Source organism: Castor canadensis, chromosome 5 (genome assembly GCF_047511655.1).
Source record: "Castor canadensis chromosome 5, mCasCan1.hap1v2, whole genome shotgun sequence".
NCBI classification, from domain to species: Eukaryota; Metazoa; Chordata; class Mammalia; order Rodentia; family Castoridae; genus Castor; species Castor canadensis.
In genome coordinates, this window is record NC_133390.1 from 56,632,434 (window position 1) to 56,652,504 (window position 20,071).

Sequence of the window (20,071 nt, forward strand, 5' to 3'; positions counted from 1 at the left end):
TGTATCAAGAGTTTTGTAGAATCTGTAAGATGGAAGATTTCTACTTATGGTCTTATTCAAAAACATGTTACTTCTCATTTTATTTTTTTAAATTTAAAAAAGCTTTTTGAGACATGTCTCACTATATAGCCCACACTGGCCTTGAACTCATGATCTTAACTCAACCTCCTGAGTGCTGGAATTACAGGAATGCACCAATATACATGGCACTTAATCATTTTTAATGGTGAGGAAATAACTCAATTTTGCAAAATATATTCTCACCAACTTTCTTAACTTTCACTGTTCACTATGGCTTTATCTTATAATTTTTAAAAATTTAACATCCTATCACTCTTTAATTTGTTTCTTCATTTAAAAAGCCCTAAGAGAGCACTGGTTGTAAACATAAACTTTGCCTAACAGAAATTTAAGTCCCTTGTAAAGTACTACACACTCAATGTGTTGCTACCTCAATGTTAGGAAGTAATTTCTTGGGGTCACAATCCCTGCTCTCAAGAGCACAAATTGAGAAGGAGAACAGTCTATAAACTAATATAATCTTTTGACTGCATATATATCTTACTGCCAATGATTATGAATACAGTTTTCTTATATATAAATATCTATGTTGAAAGAAACATATAAAGAGTTTCATGAATGGAACAAACCATGTACTACATTAATGTGGGAAAGAGAAGTTTAGGTGAGGAGAGAGTGGATTAATTACTCTATGACAAATCGTGAAGCTTCTCCTGGCTGTGACCTTCATTAAAGAGATTTTGGACATATTATTATTTAACATTTCTGGGCTTCAGATTCCTTGCCCATACTAACAATGACTACTATTATTATTATTGTAATAACAACAATTACACAATTATTATTATTATTATTTATGAGGAAGTTGTAAGCTTCCTGATAGATATAAATACTTTTCCCCTAATTTACTATCTATAATACCTCTGAAATTAAAAATTAATACTAAACTTTCTTATTAAAAGATTCTTAAGCCCAAATAGGATTTGATCCACATATTACAAAAGGTACAGCATGAATGGAGAAAAAAGAACTTGTAGGAAACATATTCTAAAGGAAGCTCTAGTGACCTATTGGTTATCATGGAACTCTGACATCACCTTTTGTGTGTGTGTGTGGTACATGGAATCAAACTTGGAGCCTATGCATGCTAGACAGGTGCTCTACCACTGAACTACAATCACAGCTCTGATATTTTCTAAACCAAAAACTAAAACACAAATTCTGACCTCTGGTATCTATTTCAATTTTGAATGACTTGGGCTTCAAATAATAGACACCCATCTGGCAATATTTTAATCAATAAAGATATCTGATTATTTTACATATCTGTGAGTTGGATAAAGACAGTTCCAAGTTTGATTTACTGACTCAGTGGCACTACTGGATATTCTTTCTACTCTCTCACTTCATTATCATCAACATCATCACATTTTGTCCTCAGATTGTTGGGTGAAGGTCACAGGACTGCCACACAGTTGGGGCATCATATGCCAACAGCAGCAGTTGAAGCAAGAAGGAATTGGCAGAAGCAAAAAGACTTGTATTTTTTATGCTTCTGAGATGAAAACTTTTCCAAAAGCCCCCTTTTAAGCTCATTAGTAGACATGGGTCACATGACTATCCCCACCTGAAATCTGGGAAATTTGATTAAGCAAATAATCTCAGTTTTCCATCTGCTATAGTAGAAGGCAGGTTTGCGGAACTGGAGGCTCAAGACAATGTCATGCTGGTTAAATAAGAGTTACTTCGTATATGAAAACAGAACAGAAATGTAGACACTTTTGGAAATACTGGGCATCTGTATACCAATATAGAGGCAGAAGCTAAAGTAGAGGATTTGTTGCCTGGACATTATGATGCCAGAATTAAAAGCCAAGAGTTTTAAATTCTGTTTTGTCTTCTAGGCCTGTTCCAAGAACAGTGAGATGATAACTTGATATGGTTGAGAACCTTTAGAACCAGGGCTTGAAAGTCTCCCTAGGAGCTTCTTAACCAGTCTGGCTTTCTCTCCCACCTCCATGAACTTACCGAACTGTTCAACATTATTTATATATGCCATAATAACTATCTGTACAAAAAATGATGGAATCTTCTCTCAGAAAGAATAACACAGTGAAAACTACAATGATAGTTATACAATAAATTATATGGCCTCTCAAAAGATCTCAGAACCACATTTTCTTGCATTTATTTGTAGTCTATCATTGACTACAATCAAGAATTGTGATTGCTCATAGTCCAATCCCCTTGTTGTGTTTACCCTTGATCTAATGTCCACATATGAGGGAGAACATACGATTTTTGGTCTTTTGGGCCACGCTAACCTCATTCAGAATGATGTTCTCCAAATCCATCCATTTACCAGCGAATAATAACATTTCGTTCTTCTTCATGGCTGCATAAAATTCCATTGTGTGTAGATACCACATTTTCTTAATCCATTCATCAGTGGTGGGGCATCTTGGCTGTTTCCATAACTTGGCTATTGTGAATAGTGCCGCAATAAACATGGGTGTACAGGTGCCTCTGGAGTAACCTGTGCACACAGGAAGGGGTAAGGATAGGTAAGACACCTAAAAACTAGTTAGCATTTGTTGCCCTTAACGCAGAGAAACTAAAGCAGATACCTTAAAAGCAACTGAGGCCAATAGGAAAAGGGGAACAGGTACTAGAGAAAAGGTTAGATCAAAAAGAATTAACCTAGAAGGTAACACCCACGCACAGGAAATCAATGTGAGTCAATGCCCTGTATAGCTATCCTTATCTCAACCAGCAAAAACCCTTGTCCCTTCCTATTATTGCTTATATTCTCTCTACAACAAAATTAGAAATAAGGGCAAAATAGTTTCTGCTGGTTATTGGGGGGGGGGAGAAGGAGGGGGTGGAGTGGGTGGTAAGGGAGGGGGTGGGGGCAGGGGGGAGAAATGAACCAAGCCTTGTATGCACATATGAATAATAAAAGAAAAAAAAAGACAGAAAAAAATTGTGATTGCATAAATCACTTTCACTAAGCATTAAGAGAAAAACGTCTCACCTTCAGGTTTATAATTGAGTGGTTATGATTAAAAGAAATTATAGGTCAGCTTCCTGGGATTAATGATACCTATAAAGCAGAGAAAGCATGTAAAAAAAGAACAATGAGATACTTGGTTTGTGTTTTTTCTTATGCCCCGACATTTTTACTTCCTATTGCTTATAATAAGACTACATGGGCAGTTATTTAGTCCCTTAAATTTGTAAGTTAGAAGTGCTGTGCTAACATTATTTTGATAGCTGTGAAAGCCTTGAATTGAGAAGCCACTTTCTATAAGTAGAAGCCATGGTTCCTCCTCCTGCTTAATTCCAAAGGAAGCTTACATTTCTAAACAGAAAATTTAAGTGACAGGAAGAAATAGTGCCATAATATCATAGTCATCTACCTGTCTTTTTCCTGAACCTGAGTTATTCTGTGATGCTTGGGTATGATTATCTATTGCTAAACAACCGCCTTCCTCTATGTGGGCCTTGATGTACTTTCACAGGTACAACCTATTATCAACACATAAACTGGATTGCCTGTTTGCCCTCATCTCTAGGAAAGTATTAATCCAATATGTAATGTGATAAACTAGACTCAGTTATAGTTTGTTGCTAGTTCAAGATTAATGAGTACAAGCTGCACAAACATCACAGCAACAGTGAGTCTAACATTTAAGGGTCGATATTCTTTGGGATTTTAACCATGGTTCTCAAGATAAGTGAGACAAGAAGCCATACATTTTCATCTCAAAGTATAGAAGCATAATTACTTCATAACCTTTCAAAACAACCAAGTTCTCCCCTGCAGTTCATATTATTCTATAAGTAACCAACAAAATAGAATCATGCAGGACTCATATCTCTACAGCAGTTGACCTCAAACTTTAGCATACGTCAGAATCACCTGGAAGGCTTGTTAAAATGTAGATGGCTAGTACCAACCTCAGAGTTTCTAATTCAGGAGGTATGACTCCTTTATTATTTTTTAATTGAAAAATAAAAAAATATATATTTATTGTGTGCCGCATGTTATTTTTTAATGTATACCTAAAAGTGTTTATTTCTTACAGTTTCCCAGTTATTGGTCCAGAGACTACACTTTGAGGACATTGTGGCTATGTTAAGGGAGTGATAAGTAGTTCTAGTTATTCCCATATCCCATTCTTTTGGTCGAGCATCATTCACTAAAAGTATTAATGGTATGGATGGATCACAGTGAGTCTAGAATATTCAAGCACTTTAACTGTGTGTTGGTACTGGGAAAATAGTGCTGGTGATGGCATTACCCAGGCTAAAACTTAAGGGTATCATTTATGCCCTATAGGGGACCTGGCTAAGCCAAAGCATGAAGGCTGGATTTCAGGTGTGCAGCAAGCTTGTGTTCTTAGTGAAAGGATGACAGGAGTGTCACACAAATCCCTACTTTGGTGCTAAATAAGAAGACACATTTCCCTTACTCAGTAGCAGGGCTTTTCCATATATCTTTCTTTGGGGTTAGTAGGAAAGTGGCAAGCTCCTGGGGAGGTGTTACTGTTTGCAAGCTCTTAGAGGTGCAGCAAATTATATCTTTCCACAAGTTAGACTTACTTGACTTGAGGAGGCACTGCATTTCCACAACACATGGTGTGCCTTCCTGGGGCACAGAAATGGCTCTGTTATACTTATCATTTTTTTATGAGGAGATTGATTTCCTCATGAGTGTATGTAGGGGTGTGTGTGTGTTTAAGAAAAACCTCCAACACCTTAATTGTAGGTTCCCTAATAGCACTGTATGCAAACTTGTAACTTATAAGCATTTATATAATCTAGATACTTAAGAGTATCTCTTATACAGTTTTCCAATCTTTTATAGTTTCTAGCCCCCTGTCATTTACTCTACTTGGATGAAATTCATTTTCTATTTGTGCTACAAGTTTTCTGTAATAGCGTCTAAACATTTCTGAATGGGGAAAGCATGGTGAGAGTCTAAATTTTCGGCTAGACTGTTGTTCAGTAATTTTCACACTTCATTTTTATAGAGGAGAACTACAAGGAAAGGGCACACTTATTAAAAAGAGCTTCACTTGATGCTCTAGAGATAAAAAGTGATAGGTTTATTATTTAGAAGGCAGTGAGTGATCAACTTAAAAAATCTTAAATTCGAGAACATAATTAATCCTCTTCTAGTCTATACTTCACACCCCAGCTCCTCTCACGGAGGGGCCACTCTAGTGTCATTTGAAGGGGGCCAGGGGTCTCTGTCATTATATCCTCAGAGAGCTCCAGATGACCTTTCCACGCATGAGCCATTTTCTTTCATGACCAAGAGGCATATCATCATCAGGAGCAATGGTTGACACAGAATAGGAGCTTTCGAGTGATTTATGAATGAGTGAATAAACGAATATCACCCACAAAATGTAGCTGAGCTCTTCTTAAGCCTGGAAATACATTCAGTCTATCACACTTTGTGGGCTAATGAGTTCTGCAAATTTACATCCTGCCTTGAAAAATATAATTTTCTGAGTTTTTGTTTTTGTTTTTTTTTTTTTGCCTTAAGGTTATCTTTTCCATAGGACTATGGAAGGAAGGTGGGCCTAAAATTCTGGAAGATGGCTCAAACCAAATGAATGCATTTATTAATTATCTTTTGCTGCCTAATAAATTGTCTCAAAGTTTAGCAGCTTAAAACAGCAAACATTTATTATCTCACAGGATTTCTGGGGGTTAACATTACAGGCACTACTAAATTGGACAGTTTTGGTTCAAGGTCTCTCATCAACTTGCAGTGAAAATATTCCAGGCATGGCAGTCATCTGAAGGTTTGAACAGGGCTGAAGAAACTGCTTCCTGTGCGGGTCACTCATGTGGCCACTGGCACGACACCTCTGCCCCTCTCTACAAAAGCTTCTGTGTGAGGAATGTGAATGTCTTCTTGGACACACAAGCTAGGCTTTCTCATAGCAAGTAATCCACAAAACAGTAAGCAAGAGAGAAGTCGTTGATCCTTCTAGTATCTAAAATTCTAGACAATGAAATCTTATATCCTTACCTCTATTTTATATAATTCATTAGAAGATAGTCACAAATTCTAGCCCATGTTTAAATAGAGAGGAATTGGGCTTTACCTCTTTGGGAGGGCTACCAAAGAATCTGTGTATGTATTTTAAAACCACTTCAATGAATGACAGAATTAGGGGATAGCATCATTTGTAGTACATTTAATGCAGGGTAGAATTAAGTAGAAGTAGTAGACTTACAGCATCTCAAAATTTTCCATAGACACAGAAGGTATCTTACAGAGTAAGGAGGGTGGCATGCCATTTTGAAGTCAGAAGAGTCTTGTTGGCACACACAATGTTCCTATGTGTTGAAACATATCTAGACTACACCTCCACTCACATAAGACCCATTCTATATAGTCAACATTCTAGTTCCTTCCACCAGCCTCTTTTTTGGGACACAGAGAAGGGAAACTTTCTGCTTCTAGAAGCAGCCCAGTGTATTTGAGGATACCTTTAATTACACATATTTATTCACTCATTCAACCTTCAAAAGGTACCTACGACATGTCAAACAATCCTAAGTCTTTGGTACACAACAATGAATAAGACGTGATTTCTAGTTCAGAGAGAGTGAAATCTAATTTGGAGTGGGTGGGTGGAGTTATGTAAAAAATGTCACTGACAAGCAGGAGAGAGTTGTGCTTACCTCGTATAGGAGGAGCTGTTGGCACTCAGGAGAGGGGAGTGGCAATTCTTCCCTGGGTGGCAGCTGGGAGGGAGAGAGTAAGAAAAGGAGTGGAGGAAATGTGACAGAATAAGTAAGCCTTGAAAGATAAGAAAAAAGTGCACTGGTGAAAGAGAGATAAGGAAGTTCCAGAGAGCCATGGCATGTGTACAAAGGCACGGAGCCACACACATCCATTAAGAAACAGAGTTCAGTATTCTTGGTGGATCAACCATGGAGGAATGAAACATGGGGTTAGAAAGCCATTTTATTGCAGTGAGAAAAGGCCTTGTGTATTACGCTGTGCAGTTTAGACTTTATCACCAGTAGTCTCCAAAGAAGGACAAGTAAATCTATCCTAAAGAGCCATTTACTAGGGTGGGGAAGAAAATATGAAAACCTCTATTGATGCTGTTTTTATCCACATAAAAAAGCAATGAAATTTTGTTGATATGTACTATATGAATTGAGGGTCAGAATGCCAGGCAAATATGACCCTTGGAATATAAGTCAAGATATGATTGAGACACTTGCACACTGATGATTATTGCAGCACTGTTCATAATAGCCTAACTATGGAAACAACCTAGATGCCCTACAACTGATGAATGCATCAAGAAAATGTTTTATATATATATAGATAGATAGATAGATAGATAGATAGATATAGATATAGATATAGATATAAAATGGAGTTTTACTCAACCATAAGGAAGAATGACACCATGTAGTCTGAAGGTAATGGATGCAATTGGAGGACTTCATGTTAAGTGAAGTAAGTCAGGTTCAGAAAGATAAAGGCTGCATATTTTCTCTCATATGTGGAAGATAGGTCCAAAAGATAAACATGTATACAAAACAAACAGAATATATACAAACGTACACATAGAACATGCTTATAATAGTAAAACTATACTATAGAATTTGGGGAAGGAGGGAGAGGAAAAAGGAATGATAGAGTGTCAACAATACTGTAATACATAACATCTGTGAAGGTAGAGGATATAAGAATATGTATTGAAACTTGTTGAAAAATGGGAGGTAAGGGGTAAGGGAGAGTAATGGAAAGGGTTGAAGGGCTCAAACTAAAATATTCTAACAGCAGGGACACATTGAGAAACTCCTTTGAACATTGACTTAGATATTAGTAGTGAAAAACAGGACTGTAAAATAGATACAGTGTGTGGGGGTGTACTTTTGGGAGGGGGGAGGGTGAGTGAAGGGGACTAAGGTTAGGAAATACGGTTGATGGACTTCATGTACAAAATAGAACAAAGAAACCTCTTGTAATTGCTTTAATAGGGACAGGTGGGGGTTGAGGGGAAGAGACAGTAGGGGTGATCTAACCAATGTACAATATAAGCTTATTTGGAATTGTCACAATGAATTCCCGTTGTACAACAGATATATCCTAATAAAAACTTAATACGAAAAAGAGTTCCAGGCAAAAGCATTTTTTCAAACAGGTGTTTCTATTAGGAGACACAGTACTAATACTTCTAAGGTAAAATTGATGGTACCTGACATCTGAATAGGTATAGAAGTGATGACTGAGTCTTTAATTTTGGTTGAGTGATAAGGAAATGGCAGAATTACCTGTCACACACAGTTGTTCTGTCTGTACACTCCATAGAAACCTAGCAGAGGAGGTGTAAGGGCTATACTATAGTCTTCCCTGAGGACTCCTGCCTGCCCTGGTGTAGGCTGAACTGACTTGGAGAAGGGGTGCCTTTTTTGCATTCACCCAAGACCCAGCATGGGCCAGTGGGACTGAGACTGAGGAGTAGGTTGGAGTGCAGGGACAGTGTTGGGTTTGATTTTAGACATGTTGTCCTTGCATTTGTGAGGGACATTCAGCTGGAAGTTCAGTTGGCAAGTGAAAATAAGGATTTCGAACTCAAGAGAGATGGAGAAGAGAGGAGAATTGTGGGAAGAATCAGAGAATTGTGGTCATTGAAGTTACTGTGATGGTGAGTTTCACGGGTGGGCATGTAGAATATGAGGCAAGGATAACCTAATTAAAGTGGACAAGCAGAGAGAGAGGAGCCAATGGAGTGGCAAGAAATAGTCGATGGCAGAAAGGAAACCAGGAAGAGTGGCAATAGGAGGTGGGAGGAGAGAATTTTAAAAAGAGAATGGCTGACAGTGAAATGAGAAGAAAAAATTATCCATGGGATTTGGAATAAGTACATCATTAATTCCTATAGAAAGAGTTTATTTCAGGGAGCAAGGAGTGCAAATATTTGATTAAATGATAAAAGAATGAAATGGAGATATGGAAATCAAAATTAGAAATTTAGAAATTTTTTATACTGCTACACACACTCACTCACACATACATACACACTAACACAGTCACACCAACACACACACTTACTCAACTCACACACTCACACTAACACACACTAACACACTCACTCAACTCACATACATCATCACACTCACACACTCACTCAACTCACAAACTCACATACTCACTCAACTCACAAACACACACTCACAACTCACACATGCACTCCCTCACACACACTCACTCAATGCACACTAACACACTCACTGAACTCACACCATCACACTCACACACTCACAACTCATGCACTCCTCACACACTCACTCAACTCACACTCATACCATCACACACACACCCACACACTCATACTTGCACACTCACATACACTCACACACACATATTAGGTTTGCACAAGACAGGAAGGATTAAGGCCATCTGGAACTTTTCAGTTCCATTTGGAACTTCATGGAACAAGTGTTCATTTCTCTTAGGCTAATGTTCAAGGTATGTCTCTCCTTTTGTATGAATCAGGCTTTCTGCCCTTTCAGTACATTTTTCTTTTCAGTTGCTCTGCTGCAATGCCCAGAGTGGGAGCAGTTTTGCAGATGTGCACATAAAATGATTTTGTGCAAAGGTTGAAGAATATTTTCCATTTTGTTTCCAGTTAGCATTCTAATAATAACCAGAGCTCATTTTCCCTTTTGACTTCAACAACACATTGGCTTCGCATCTTCAGAATACTTCATAATGTAAAGTTGTACCTCTCCAGAATTTGCATACATGTACTTTGCACATAAAAGACTGAATATTTATAATTTGGACAAATCACATCAGAGGCTCCAGTTTTGTAGGTAACTTTTGTTCTTTCTTAAATGCATTTCCTCTGCATTATTCATCCTGAAGCTCAAATGTCATATGTCCCATGCAGACTCAATTGTTTCCCTCTGTATATCATTAAATCACCTACAAATGTCTAGTCTAATACCTTTGCAACCCTGAAAGTGTTCCTACTTTTTTACTCTCTCTTCCCATCATTTATAGAATATGCCAAGTGACACTTTTTCCTGGAGACTGTGCTACTTATGATTCTTTACCCAGAAAAGCACTTGTTTCCCTGTAAATCTGACTTTCTCAAAATCATTATCTCTTTTGTTTTGTTTGTTGAGATAGTCTTACCATGGTGCTCAGGCTGGCCTTGAGCTGTTCTTGGTAGTGCTGGGGACCAAGCCCAGGGCCTTGTGCATGTTAGAGCAGTGCTACCATTGAGCTAAACCTCCGGCCCATCATTATCTCTTTTTCCTCATTTTTTGTTAGTGTACGTTAATTGTAAAAAGGGGTTCATTATCTCTTAATGAAATATGTACCCCAGTGTGCCACCACCCCAAATCAGGCTGACGTGTTTAAAATTACCTTTGAAACAAAATCTTGTTGAAGGCTTTTCAAAAATGAAAATAAAATGAGTTTCCTGGAATCTCATTATTTTATGCATACCACCTCCAAGCAGTCTGGTGACTCTATCAGGAATAATTTCCTCTTATAGAAATTGTAATGCTTTATTTGTGATGTTGCTGAAATGTTTAGTGATTATACAGTTTATGGTATTATAATTTTTCTCTACTTTCCCAGGGCTGTCTGCCAGGGACCTCATCGACTGTGGCAGCGTGCCCGTTTTGATCAATATATACAGAATTCCAGCTATAAATTCCCTCAGAATGCTTGGATGAGTGCCCACAATTTATTTATTTCTGCTTGCCAATTAGGTCTAGAGAGCCATGCTAGACTCACTAGAAAAGGACAGAGAGTAATCTTGGAAAGAAAGAGCTGAACCCAAAAAGAAAAAACTTCGCTGCTCTCTAAATTTAGAGTAAATCCATTACCATTTTGTTTTACCTCAATTAACTTTATCCCTCAGAATTCATCTAGTCTCCAAAGAAATCTTATAGTCTGGACTTTCAAAGTTCTTGTGAAATGTGTAGTCCATGTGATCAGGGGATCTGAGAATACTGGTAATTCATTATTATGATGGCACTTGTGGGCGTCAGGAACGATAATGTCTGTATTTAATGGTATTTGTAGCTTGCCCCTGGCTTGCAATTACCTGCCAAGTGTAGTGGCTGGATTGAAAGCATGACTGCAGCAGCCCATTTTAGGAGATCTCCTACTGGCTCCTTGATGATAATTTGACCTAAAGCATATTGTGTGTGTGTTTGTGTGTCTGTGTGGTGTGTGTGTGTGTGTGTGTGTGTGTGTGTGTGTGTGTGCTGGGGGAGGACACTGCCATTTTCTCATTCTTCCTGAGCAGTAAGAGAAAACTTTCCGGGGAATTGAACATTCAGATAATAAATTTCTTCAATATTGGCTTTTCTCAACCAGCTGAATATTCTTGATAAAGTAGCAATTGGCCATCCTGACCTCACACCCCAGGCAAGAGACACCTGGTCTGTGGAGAATGTGCTGAGTACGCATGTGGCCATGATAGCACTGGGTTGTGACAGAGGCGTCTGCTCTCAGGAGGAGTTTATTGTTTACAAGGCTGAGTCTGACAGGAGCTGCTTCTGATTCAACCATTTGCATTCATTTGTCTTCACTGAGTGGGCAGCAGCTGCTACCTTCTTATACTCTTTTTAAAAACGTACTTCACAGCTCAGGCATCTCTACAAGATCACTCTGACTCCTGAAAGCTGAAACATTGATGATGCATTTACAGAGTTGGAAGTGAACAAAACAATATGCAAGGCAGGACTTGAGGTTCCCACTGCTGTGCAAATGGAGAGATAAAAATAATAGTAGTAAAATTCATGCAAATGCATAAACCTCAGTCCTCAGACCCTTATGTTTCTGAATGGAGCAGCACAGAGCTTGTGGCCATTGTTCACTGATGTGTTGCTTTAACAATTTTAATTATTTTATTTCCATTTAGAATAGAAATTAATTAAAATATCTTCCAGTTATTAACAGTTCCTATTACAAAGAACTGTTTTTGGCTTTGTGTGTTTGTCTTATTGTAAAATTAATGTGTGACTGCTGTAGAAAAATTACAAAGCATGAATAAGCAAAACAAAAGAATATAAATACCTAACATTCATATTTGTATTACATGCTGGGCACTTTCAGAAATGATTTTTTAATAGATTATCTTATTTAATTTTCAACAAAACTGTATGAAGTAGGTTTTTGCCTACCCCCATTTTATAGATGAGGAAACCAAGGCCCCATGAGGTTAAATTATTTGCCCAGAGTCCAAAAGCAGTCTCATTTTAAAGTCTTCTCTTTACCACATTACTGAACTTCTCTCTACAACTGCCTACAATACCCTTCACCGAGATAACTACAGTTTATCTTAGAGGATGGCATTCCAGACCTTTTTTATTAATATAAAAAGAATTGTGTAATCTGCTTGTATGTCATGTTTATTTTTCTGCTGTGACTCTTGATAAAGACATTTTTTCTGATTTTATGAATGAGGACTGAGGGCTGAGTGACTTGGGGAAGCAGAAACCTCTTTTCCAGTTGTACTGTCTTCATCAGCAGGACTCTTTCTGCACTAAGCTGCCTTGTGGTATTTCAGTTTTGATTTTGATGAGAGCAACTCATTTCACCATTGTATGATGTGTTAGCAGGTTGAAGGTAACTAGTTGGTATAGTGGATGCTTTCAATGCTTCACCCAGACATGCTTAACTAGCTGGTGCCCATCCCACTACAGCAGCAGTGCTGGTTAATAACCATGTCTAGCTGCCTCAGAGACTTGCTGTTGGTCACATCTCATGGTCTGTATCTAATAAAACAGACTGGGGACAGGTAAGGGGCTTCTCGTGTTGACAACAAGACAGTCTTCTATGGATCAAATCAACACTCATGCTGAGGCAAGAGCTGCCTTTTGGAGCCCTACAATCCCGTTTGCCTTGAATCAGCACAGATATTCCCTTCCAAACTGTCTGATGACTAGCTTTTTTTTGCAAGGTTAGATTAAAATATTTTGTTAAGGTGACTTATATGAACCAAAGAAAGCCCTAAAAACCATTTCAAACATTTAATTCAGGGTCATTTCTCATGTTTCCATATTTCTAAGTCTTAATGATTTTCTATTTCAAATCAATTAATTTCTATTCATTCTTTAAGCACATGTTTCGGAGTTATAACAGAAGAATAGCTATGAATAACTACCCTGCCTTCTTCTTTGATTTCACCACACCTTCCAATTGCTTCCATCTTCTTGCTGAAAATTTCCTTTTTTCCAGCTCCGCAATTTCACAGTTAGCTTTCTTCTAACAACTTCTGGTATATCTAGTTGTTAAAGTAGTCTCTGTTGTAGCCACCTTACTGTGTCTTCTCTCCTAAAGGAATACTTCATTCTGCCTTAACTTTTGTCCTTTGAAGTCAAATGTAATCTAAACAATTTCAGCTGATTTTTTAAAAAAAATTGATTAGCATATAATAGTGGTATAGGGATAGTCACTGTGATATTTAAATATGTGTTCACAATATTATCTTAATTAGATTTACCCCCTCCATCATTCTCCCTCTTCCCCTTTCCCCCACTTCTTTGGACAATTTCAAAAGGTTTCATTCTTCTATACATCTACCATATTCACCCTCATTCTTCTTTTCTTATGCCTACATCCCTCTGACTGGCACCACCCCTGGGAAAGACCTGTTTTACCCTCTTGTCCTTCATTTTTTAAGTGTATATTGATAGTTCAAAGGGGTTTCATCTTGGTACTTCAGGCTTGTACATATCATGCTTTAATCAAATTAACCTCCTCTAATTACTTACTCTTTATCATCATGCAACTGATTCTTGAATACAGTCACTATCATCATTTGCAACTCTGGCTCCCTGAGATTTGATGATAGAACAGTAAGATAGAAGAGGACATGGAAATATTTAGGTAATGCTGCAATTTTTCAAAAGTGGAGATTATGTGACCATGCAATTTAATGGTATTTGGCTGTTCCTGGATTTCTGTTTCAGTCCTTTATCTAGCTAATTCATCATCTTTTATTTGTATTATTGCAAGACCTGTGAGCTAACCTGCCTGTCTTCCTTCTTATCTCAATTAATCCATCCTCTGAGAGCTGCTAAGAAAAAAACAAAACAAACCTCAAAAAACAAAACAAAGCAAACCTCAAAAAACAAAACAAAATCTTCCTAAACTTCCTTTTCAATGAGGTGCTTTCATGTTAAGAGCCAACCCCTGACATTTATAGGACTAGAATAAAAGTACAGATAAGTTCCCTGGCTCAGCCCTGCTCTTATCTTCCAGTCTATTCCACCACAAGGGGCCAAGCAGGCATATGTGTAAACATCCACCTCACAACCAGTTTTGTCCATAACCCTCCATCTTTCACTGCCAAATAGTCACCACATGACCTTCTTGGATTTAGCATATGCATCTTGGTGGATGGACTAGAGAAGAGGCCTGTTCAGGCCCTGGAAGTGGGCTCAGGGCCACCAAGACATTAAATTTCCATGGTTCTAATTATAAGTATGATGTAGAAGGTGAAGAAATTGCTAGTATAGGTGAACATGGCCTTGTAGAGGAGTGTGGCTAGAGAAGGTTCAGTGCCTGGGATAGGGCTTCCTGGTAGGGCTTCTTTGCCAGGGTTTAAGGCGAATTCTAAGTTTGACATATAAAACTTGTCATGATCTAATCCCAACTTTATTTTTTCAGCACCATCTCATACTATTTCCCTACTTACCACTTTATTTCATTTATATGTCTTTGGGGCATGGTATTCCTCACCTGTCCAGGTGACTTTCCTCATTCTGTATACCAAGCTCCAAACTCATAAGGACCAGACAAATCAACAGTGAGATGATCAAGCATTTATTACAGCACAATGGAAAGAGCAAGTCCCATCTAAGTGGTGGAGATATTTTTAACTGCAGTCTACTTGTAGAATGAAAGACTGTTTATAAAAAAAGTTTTCTTTTTATTAAGGTAAGTTAGAAGTACAGATTTTTTTATTTAGATCTCTTGATTTTGAAGGATTTGTTAAAATAAAAAGCACTCTACTATATCAATTAAGCTCTGTGGTTTTTCTAGTTTGTCCTGTATATGTTTTACAGTATGGAACAGCCTACTTCCTTCCTCTCTGACTCTGTGAGTTTTTCCTTTCTTCCAGCATGGATCCAGACTCTGCCTTCTCCATGAAGCCTTCTTGGATCATTCCAACCCACATAGCTTTCTCTTTCTCTGAAATGTTCTAGTACTTATAATCCATCCCACTAATTGGACATCATTTGAAATCCTCTCCTTATACCTCTAATTGAATTTTTAAGGAAAAAGACTGTCATATTTTTGTTTATTCCATATGGCCTAACAGAATCATAGGGTAGATACTCAATGAAAGGCAATTATTTGTTGAATCACGAATAAATAAAAACTATATTGTACCAAGCTTTAAAAGTGTGCATATTTTATACCAAGGAATTTAATTTCTAGGCATTTCTTCAAGGGAGAAAAACATAGGTGGCTCCAAAGATGTATATACATAATAAGATTTTTGTCCTAGTATTACTTGTTAAAATGAAAAGTTGAACTCAACTTAAATATTCATCAAAGAACTTGAAGAAGTTAAAGTTGTAATGCACAATGTGATTGGGTGAATGTGTCTCAAGTCTCTTTCACCTATAATTTCCTTCACCATCTTTCTCTTAATTCTTGTTATTTTTTTTGCAAAGAAACTGGGGTGTTTGTCTCACAGTTTCTCACGGTATGGGTTTTTCTTAGTGAATCCGCATAATGTCATTTAACCTGTTCCTCTATCCCTGCAATTGTTGGTTATTGGGGACTTACTCAGAACAAGTCTGATCTCTTTGGCAAGGCTACTTTATCACTCAGTTTTTCCAAATCTGAGTGGTCACTCTGACCAAAAGTGCTTCTTGCTCATGAAGTTTATAGCTCAGCTCTGGTTCTGCTCCAGGATATGAGATGTATTTAAGTCTTCTGTTCATGTCTTCTCATTGTGGGATACAAAGTGCAGAAGTGGTCACTGCTTAGTCCTTGCAGTTTTCGTGATCAAGGGCAGAAGCTTTATGGAGGGCAGAGCCAAACCACATACATGCATTTAAAGCTTTTCTTTGGAACTGGCATTTGTCAGGTTTGCTCACATTCCATTATCAAAGAGCCTCATGGACAAGATCAGATTAAATAGGTATGCCAGGAAAGCACAGCAAAGTTAGAAAAGATGAGTAATTAAGAGGAAAAAAAATATTCCCAGTAGTTTGCTTTCTTTTCTTTGTTCTTGTTTATTTGTTCTTTGGTGATGTTATAATCATTAAATCATAATGACTGAACAATGGTGTTCTAATCCTCCCATTTTCCTACTTTTACAAGTTGGAACATTAAGTAAAAAAAAAAAAAAAACTTTCTCATATCAACTATTTTTTTATCTTAAGATACAATTTTTAAAGGAAAACCAAGATGGATACTTGATATTTTCTCTTTATCAAAATAAAAATTTTGTTCCTTCGAAATGATCTATGAGTACTTTGAACTGTGTGTGAAGGCATTGTTTGTGAACTCATAGATATATACATAATTGATACATTTCAGTTCACTGAAGGTATCCTTTGTGGTGTTGAAATGACCACATCTTGACTAGTGGGAGCCTACCCAAGTTCCTGAATCCTTTGAAAGTGACACTTGCAAACTTTTTTGCTTTCTGGTATAAGATGTTCCAGGTTTGTCTTGTTTATTTCTTGCCTAAGACCTAGAATCTGACATTTCTCCAAGAAACTCTATTTTTTTTTAATAGTGAAAATGGTATTGAGGCACAAGACCTGTTGTTTGCTACTAGGTGCTAGTCCTTGTTTGTAGGTTTTTCAGTGTACAGAGTTTGAATGAGTATCTTTGTTTTTGTTTTGGTAAAATACATTGTGAGTTCATAGTAATACTTCCAATTTAAACTCAGGATTTTTGCCTAATTCTCTCTCAGGACAAAAAACCTAACTATCAGAAAAAGTAAACAGTGAATGCATATTTGATGACATAAAGGAATGATTAATAATTTTTCAGAGGTGGTAATATTATATTATATATTCCTGAGAAGAATACCATGTCTTACAGAAATACATACATACTGAAATAGTTATAGATAAATTTCTATGGTATCCAGAATTTGCTTCAAGATAGTGCAAAGACTTGGGTAGGAGAAATAAATGTATAGCTGACCATGAATTGATAACTGTTGAACCTGGGTGATAAGGCTCATTATTCTATTCTCTCTCTATTTTTATATCCTCAAAAATTTTAATCATATATTTTTAAAGAATATGCACTAGAAGGCTAAAATGGGACAATAGGTCAATGTTCACATTATAAAATTAAGAGAAAGGGTAAGCATGATGTTTTTGTAAAATAAGCCCAAAGTTTTAGAAGAAAAGGAATGTTAATATAGCAACTATTTAGATAAACCTGCAAGGACTAATCCTAGATAATGCATGATTTTCTCTGTGTTACAGATTATCTTAATTTTGTGTTTTTCTATGTATTCCAAGTTTTCCATAGGAACATGTACTACTTTAATAATCAGGGGAAAACATAAGTGTTATTGACTAGTGATTTTAAAGCAATGAGTATTTGTCCACTTCCTTGTTTATATGCCTTTATGATAATAGCATCTCTTTTTCAAGCTATTGCCTAATGCAGCTGTCTAAAAACCTGTGTGTTCCCTCTCCTTCTGTGTCATTTCTCCCCACTGAATCTTCCCTGCACTTGGTGACCCTCATTTTTCTTCCATTGCTGATGCCCAGAGTCAGGAAAGCCAGTTCCTACCTTGAGTTAAACTAGGAAGGGATAGAGCTTTACTTTTCTATGCTCAATGACCCTGCTGTTTCCTGAGCAGCTTAATATTTTCCATCTCTATTTTTCTTCCTTATGACTTTTATTATAATATAAAGCTTATAACTTTTATTAATAATATTAATAGGAATTAATAGGGCTCTGGTTGAGTGTCAGTCACTTTGCCAATTACTTAGTGTACATTAACTTTTTTTATCCTCAAAGCAGCCTTAGGATTTAAGAATTATGTCTATTCCTTACAACAACCTGTAATTTTGTGATTTCTATCCACACCAAGTGAGTGCAGCTCAAGGAGATACCCAGCTTGCCACCCTTCAAACATGAGGCAGAGTTGGTTTAAATTACGTCTGTCTAGGTCCAAAGTTTTTATGGTTTTCCCACTGTACCTTATTGCCTTCTTTTAAAAAGAAATGAAGGGGAAAAAGGGTAATTATAGAATTACTCTAAAGCAGAGATCTGATTTTAATAGGGATTGTGTTATATTTAATTATTCTGTTTCTTATGTGCATTTCCCACTAGCCTTATAAATTATCTCTTTTGTTCTTGGCTTCATTCTCATAAAAGTCAGATTCAAAATGCATGATGATAAAATTGGGGGTTAAACAAAGTCTTTTTAGGAAGGATACAGGCAACCAAGCATCTAAGGGCACATTTGCGGAAGGGACAAGTGCCTCATGGCCAGGAAACATCAATAGGGAGGACGGATTAAGAAGGAGAAAATTCAATGCCAGCAAGAAAGGAAAACCTTGAGCCTCAGGGCTATGCCCATCTCAGGGATTCTAAAAGCAAGGAGAGGAACTAAAACACATCCTTTTCAAGGCACTGTCTGCACATCAACTTCAACATCTGAGTAACATCATCTTTGGCATTGCGCTCTTTCATGAAAACATGTTCTTCCAAGTTGTAAAAAAATAAAGTCCCTAAAAAATAAAGCATGCCTTTTAGATGTTAAAACCAAAACTAAACAGTACATCTCATTGAGGGCCTTTTGCCAACAACAACTTGATTTTTATCTGTGGTGCTTCCCTCTTCAGCCTTTGGGACACCTTCGTGTCTTCCCCCCATCCCCCCATCTGATGATACAGTATAGCCATGGTCCCAGCTTTGTGATAGTGCCATGGTCAGACCCTCTGGGACCCATGTTGCCTGCTGGGCAGAAGGATTTTTCTTCTTATTGCATCATCCCTTTCCTTCACAGAGGAATTTTTGCCACTAGGGCCCTGGTGCCACATTCTCTCAAAAAAGAATCTAATAAACCATGGGGATGTTGCCAATGAGTTAACTTTCCTAGGGAAAATATTTGCATTACAGGAGTCTTTGAAAGAATACCTTAAGCCAGAGGAATATTAATCACAGAAATGACAGACTCCGGAAGAAGCTGAAAGAGTTGATGCTTGGGCTATGCATAACCTTATATCCTCATCAGCTCACTGTGTATGAAATACAGAAGAGTGGCTGTGGTGTTTCCTTCCCTATCCCATTTCCTCAGTGGGGCATCTTTGTCCAATTATTTGGAATTTTAATATAAATCTTACTCTTTGGAATGTAGAATCTATTCTTTCCTTTCACCACCTCCTACTGGGGCAGCTTTTTTTTCTACTTTTCTCAAGGCCAATGACTCATTTCTTGAATATTTTTCTACATATTTCTCCTCTACCAAACATCTGTTGGTAGAGAACTGGCTCGTAAGCAGCTGAATGATGGGCCAAAGCTGGTATATAAAGTAGGATTTATTAGAGAGAAAGGAAAGGCTACAGCTAAGGTACTGCAGCAGAGCCCAGAAGCCGGTGGCTCTCCACACAGGTGAAGGCTGGGGTTTTTATGGATTTGCAGGCTTTCTCAGGTGAACTGGTTTGGTTTGCACCTTTATTGGGGGAAGGGAACAATCTTGAGAGCATTTTGCTCATCAGCCCTGTGGCAGATCTGTACCTCTCCTTTAGGATTCAGGAATGCAGCCCTCCAACTCCTCAGGATGTTGGAATGATATTGCTCTCTGTGGGGGATGGGATACTCACTCATCTGCCTTAGGTCTCCAGACCCAAAAAATCCCCCCTCTGAGACAAGCACCCAGCTGCTGTTGGGGAGAGGGGTGATGATGACTCATCTAGCTGCTTCATGCTGACAATGGGGCGATGAGGGGATAGGGGAGAGGGTACTTGTCTCAGGGGTTGACCTGTGTAGTTTCTAGGGGTCCTGCAGTAGAATGGGTGGAGGGCTCATGCCTAG

The 20,071-nt window shown here is 37.7% G+C and overlaps 1 long non-coding RNA gene across 1 annotated transcript in view; it reads right to left on the reverse strand.

Moving 5' to 3' along the window:
- LOC141423060 (uncharacterized) overlaps positions 1–20,071 on the reverse strand; it is an 83,456-nt gene that overhangs the window by 17,302 nt on the left and 46,083 nt on the right. Inside the window, exons 3-5 of the long non-coding RNA XR_012447718.1 lie at positions 6,730–6,792; positions 3,056–3,124; positions 2,346–2,557 (exon numbers count right to left, since the gene is read on the reverse strand). This is a non-coding gene — a long non-coding RNA (uncharacterized lncRNA). The remainder of the gene's footprint in view (positions 1–2,345; positions 2,558–3,055; positions 3,125–6,729; positions 6,793–20,071) is intronic.